A 6000-nucleotide genomic window follows, 5' to 3' on the forward strand; every position below is an offset into this window, starting at 1 on the left:
CGGCCGCGCGACACAATCAAACTGGCAGACAACACCACTGGCAGTCGCAACAGCATACGGGAGGAAGAAAGAGAAGAAGATTAGGGATTTAGAGAAGGGTCACAACAGTATACTAGACGTTACCAGTGGTAGCCGCAGAATCATACGGGAGGTAGTCGCACCAGTGAGAGAGGTCTCCTAAGCGTCGGGCGAAGGAAGCGAAGAGACTGGTCGATCACCTCAGCGTTGGGATCTACTGCTTGACGATCGAAGGTTTTGGTTCGGCGGTAGAAAGATTTCGGTGGACGGAGTTTAGGGATCGAAGAGGGTTTTGGTTCGACGGTAGATAGATTTCGGTGAGGGAGTTTAAGTTTGCCAAGGGTTTTGTTGGTTCGGCGAAATGTTTGGGCGGAAAAAATTTGACGAAGGGTTTTGACAAACAGATGTTTTGGCAGACATAATTAGATGCGGCAGTTTAGGGATTTAAAAATTCTTAAATTTTTAAAAATTATTAACAACCCACAAGTACATTGTTAATATTTTATAATATTTATTGACGACATATGTTTTTCACACCATCATTTATATTGTATAATAAGTATTAATAGTGTATTTCACAGGCGGTTAATATTAAATTTTAACAGCGTACTCTGTAAATCGTAGAAAAATTTATTGATAACATATTATTTTTGCACGTTGTCGTTTGTATAAATATTATATTATCCGCAGCGCATATAATTGGGTGCGCCATAAAAACTATTATTAATAGCGTGCTCTAATCGCACGTCATTGATGATGCGCTGCGAAAAATTATATATGTTGTAGTGGACATGTCAATCAAAGTCGGCGTTGATCGTAGCAAGGCACGACTCAATGAGGCTTCAGCCGACGTTGAGTAACTCTTGGCTGGTGGTTATGTATGCGGGGAGAAGAAGTCGATAGGCGGCGAGGATCAACGTCGGGTTGGGAAGGAGGGGAAAGGGGAATCGGCAGTGGTGACCTAGCCTCACGCGAACAAAAAAACTCTTTGTTCGTGAGTTTTTTTTCGTGAAGTTAAAAAAAACTATTAGTTTTTTGGGATTCAACTACATTCAATAGACAACAGTTTAATAAAACTGTTGTATATTATCATGTAAGCAACACTAAAAGACAACAGTTTTTTAAAATCGTTATCTTTGACATACATTAGACAACAGTTTTTTAAAAACCATTGTCATTTAAAAAAAATTATGGTGAACAACAACGGTTTTCAATAAAACCGTTGTTAAATGGCAAAAAGATAACAGTTTCTCGAAAAACTATTGTCTATTAGGTGTGGTTAAATCTAAAATTTCTTGTAGTAAAGGCTTCAAGCTTTGGGATTCTAAGGCAAACAAGGTGGTGATCAGCAAAGACATGGTATTTGACGAGAAAACTATACTATGGAGTACTCAAGAAGAAGGAAAGCAAACACCACAGAGCAACATGGAGAAAAATGTTATGCAGGTGGAGCTAGAGACTCATGACTCCGATGATTCTAGCTCAAAGCACACGGAGTATTGCACTATAGCTAATGGTAGAACGAGACTGTTAGTGCCCTGAGGTAGTTTTGATGTGGTCAACCGAGTTAAGTTAGATCTTGTGTGTATTTATTGTCTTGTGTCTAAGTGTGCAGAACTTATGAGCACAAGAAGTCGAGCGAAAGACACAACTAACGAGAAGGATGACATGGGAGAGAGTTGACGGGCTTGGTGCGTTCGAAGGACGAGATGCTGCGAAAGAGTACACTGACTGACAAAAAGGGAGCGCGTGATATTTCTGAGGGATGAGAAGCTGGAGCGAAATCTTGCTCGAGAAGAAGGCTGGAAGATGGGTCTGGATGAGCCCAATTCTGAATGACGAAATCACCCAGGCGATCAATACAATGGAAGAGCCAATGGGGAGCTGCGGAGCTGTTGGAGGCGCCCTCAATGTAGTTGGAGGCACCCCCGCGCCTTTCTGTGAGAAGACTCCTTCAACAGGGTTGAAGGCGCCTTCAACCACCCATGGAAAGCACCTTCAACCCTTTGAAGACACCTTCAACCCTTTGAATGCACCTTAGACTGGGAAAAATATAATTGTTAGCGAAGATAAAACCTTATCTTCGCTTGCCTCGCTAGAGGCGCCTTCCACCTTGTTGGAGGCACCTTATAGCCTCGGATAAGATTTTTCAAGGGCTATAAAAAGACCCTTAGACCTAGGAAATATTCAACAACTCAAGTATTCTGTTCCTAGTAACTTTCTGAGTGTTTAACAAGTGTAAGAGGCTTCTTCGCTTTCATCGAAGGAGATTTTTAGCACTTACTTTTGCCTTAGATTAACAACCACCTAGGTTGTAATCAAATAACTTTCTTTGCCTCTTTATTTTATTAGTTGTTAAATTACTTTAGTTTAATTGTGCTACTAATCTTGTTTGAAAGATCATGAAAAGCTCATTTTTTAATTTATAGGCAATTTATCATCCCCCCCTTGCCAGCCGCACGGGTCCTAACAAATGGTATCAGAGTTAGGCTCGCTTCAGAAGGACTAACCACCATCCAAAGCAAAAAAAAATGGTCGGATCCAGTATCTACCTGTCAAAATTTGAGAGAGACTTCGCTACATGGAAAAAGCACATGGAGATATTCTGCAAGACTGATTTTGAAATTTTACTAATTATAAAATATGATTTTGAAGCACCTAAGGATCAACACAGAGCCGAGAAAGAAGAGTACACATGGACGAAGAAGAAACAAGCCGACTTTATAACTAATGGAAAAGTAGAGTTCCATCTACTTAGTATTCTTTCGCCCAGGAGGTTAGCCGGATTGGAAGCTACGACTCCGCCAAAGATCTCTGGAAAAAATTTCTGGAGCTTCACAAAGGTACTTCGGAAGCCAAACTAGCAAAGCGAGACATCCTTTGAAGCCAGTTGACGATCCTCTGGATGAATAAAAGAGAAAAGGTAGCCCAACTTTTGAAGCCAGTTGACGATCCTCTGGATGAATAAAAGAGAAAAGGTAGCCCAACTGCATGCAAGGATCAAAGACCTGATCACTGAGCTTAACAACCTTGAAGAAAAAGTAACAAATCGTGACTCTTTAAGGTACGCACTTAACACCTTTCTGAGAACTCAAGAGTGGTCAGCCTTAGCAGATGTTTACTACATCTCTAAGGATCTCGAGGCAACTTTCGAACTTCACAAATCTCGCTGTGTAGATAATCAGGAATTAGAAAAATCTAACAACATTACTCTAAAAGCCAAGAAGGACAACAATAGGGATGTAAACGAGCCGAACTGAGCCGAACAGTATTAGGCTCGAGCTCAGCTCGTTTAAGTTATATTCGGGCTTGAGCTCAACTCGAGCTCGAATCGAACATTTATTATAAAGCTTGAGCTCGGCTCGATTTGGAATTATCAAGCTCGTGAACAATTCGAGCTCGGCTCGTTATTAGCTCGATTATCATAGTTAACGAGCCTATCTAATTCGTTAAGCGAGCTCGGGCTCGTTTTCGGGCTCATTTTAGGGCTCATTTTTTGGCTCATTTTAAAGCTCATTTTAGAACTCCTTTTTTGGCTCGTTTTAGAGCTCGTTTTTTGGCTAGATTTAAGGTTCATTTTAAGGCTCGTTGTTTTGCTTGTGAGCGTACAAACGAACATGTTCGCAAGCTCACGAGCCGAATATCCTTAAGCTCGAGCTCGGCTCGATAAAACTATCGAGCTCGAGCTCGGTTCGATAAGATAAACAAACGAACTCGAATGAGCTTTTTATCGAACCGAGCTCCAAATAACTCGCGAACCGTTTGATTCATTTACATCCCTAGACAACAAGAAGAGACCAAGTACAACAAAGCAAAAAACCCTAAAGGCGACTTAGGACGAGTCGTCATAAGAATCTGATTTGGAGGAGTACACTGGACTTGCACTGATAGCAAGTCACCAGGAGAAGGAGAGCATAAACGAAGGGGGAGGCTCCTCAGGTGAAAGCTGCAACGAGGAGGAAGAAATAGACTTCAGGGTCAATCTGGTAAGTGAGGTATGTTTACTACCCCTGACCAGTTATATTCAGACATTAAATCTATGACTAGATCATTATGTAAGCTAAAATCAAAAAATAATAGTTTGAAAAAAGAAATTTTTGAATTAAAAACAATCTTAACAAAAACCTGGCCTTTAGAAATGTATGATAAGTTAAAGAAAGAAAATAAAAAATTGAAGGATCAAATTAAAAAATCTAGAAATTTTCCATGTTTTAATCAAACTACCTAGAAAAATTACAGAAGTCTAAATTGGTATCTTAAATATCATAAAGGACAAATTAGAAAAAATCATAAAAATATGTTCCAAAGAAATTTCTTATTAATCCTGTTGGTAAAAATTTATTTTTAGTCCCAAAATCTCTCTTAGTCTAAATGAATATTTATGCATATTTGGAATATTAATTTCATTTATAAAAATAAGTTTGTATGCTTACTGTTAATTTTTCCCCCTATTGCTAAAATAAAAAATCTCTTAGTATTAATTTTTTAGAATTGTTCTTCTATTAAAATATTTCTTTGTTTTAATTAAAAAATTATAATTTAAAATTTAAAATTCTTCGGATAAGTATTTTCAAAAACCTAATTTTTTGAAAAATTAAGTTATATTTTGAATACAAAGAAAAATCAACCTGATTTTTAGACTAATAAAACTATTTTTAAATATTTATTTTTGAAAAGAATCATAACGAGTCAAAACATTTTTCGTATAATCTTTCTGTTAGAAATTCTTATCTAAATTTTTTTTATTGATAGAATCATTGAATTTCAGCTCGAAAATATATTTTTATAAATTTTTTGATAAATAATAAACTCTCTATGGATTATTTGCCAAAAACTTTAATTTTAAATCTAAAATTCTTGAAACCTTATTTTTGAAAACTTTAATTTTTCCTTAATTGTACATTCTGTTATCAATACTTGCAAAATATTTAAGGATTTATTTTAATGAAAATGAGTTTTAAAATTTTAAACTTGCAAAACCTATATTTTTGTGCAAAATGATTTGTTTGTGTTAAAATACTTGTAAATTTTTTCGTGAAAATGTTTTCCTTAACCCTTAGAAAAGTTTCAAATTCTTTATCCAACTTTGCCTTTCCCAACTTTATTTTTTATATGATCAAAGGAGGAGAATGAAAGTTGAAAGCTTAAGTTTAGAGGGAGGTTATATTAACTATGATTTTAACTATGACTTTATTAACTCTATGTTTTTCCCCTAACTCTAACTCGGGTTGATGCACATCAAAAAGGGAAGATTGTTAGTACCCTGAGATAGTTTTGATGTGGTCAATCTAGTTAAGTTAGGCCCTTTGTATATTTGATATTTTATGTCTAAGTGTGCAAGAACTTAGGATCACAGGAAGTCGAGAAAAAGACGAAACTAGCGAGAAGGACAACACGGGAGAGAGTCGACGGGCTCGGTGCGTCCAAGGGATGAGATGCTGCAGAAGAGTATGTTGGCGGACGAGAAGGGAGCGCATGGCATTTTTGAGGGATAAGAAGTCGAAGTGGAAGCTTGCTCGAGGAGAAGGCCAAAAGATGAGTTCGAGTGAGCCTAATTTCACATGGAGGAACGGGGAGCTGCGGAGCTACTGGAGGCACCCTCAATGTAGTTAGAGGCGCCTTCGTGCCTTTCTATGGGAAGGAGCCTTCAACATGCTTAAAGGTGGCTTCAACCACCCATAGAAGATGCCTTCAATACTTTGAAGGCGCCTTAGACTCGGCAAAATGTAATCGTCAGAGAAGATAAAACATTATCTTCGTTTGTCTCACTAGAGGCGCCTTCCACCTTATTGGAGGTGTCTTCCAACCTTGGATAAGATTTTCCAGGGGCTATAAATAGGGGTGTAATCGAGCCGAGCCGGGCTGAACTCTTAAATGTTTGAGCTGGGCTCGTTTATAATCGAGCCGAGCTCGAGCTTTATTTAACGAATATATTCATGGCTCACGAGCTTATTCGAGCTTTTATCGAGCCTAAACGAGCTT

Source organism: Zingiber officinale, chromosome 10A (genome assembly GCF_018446385.1).
Source record: "Zingiber officinale cultivar Zhangliang chromosome 10A, Zo_v1.1, whole genome shotgun sequence".
Lineage (NCBI taxonomy): Eukaryota > Viridiplantae > Streptophyta > Magnoliopsida > Zingiberales > Zingiberaceae > Zingiber > Zingiber officinale.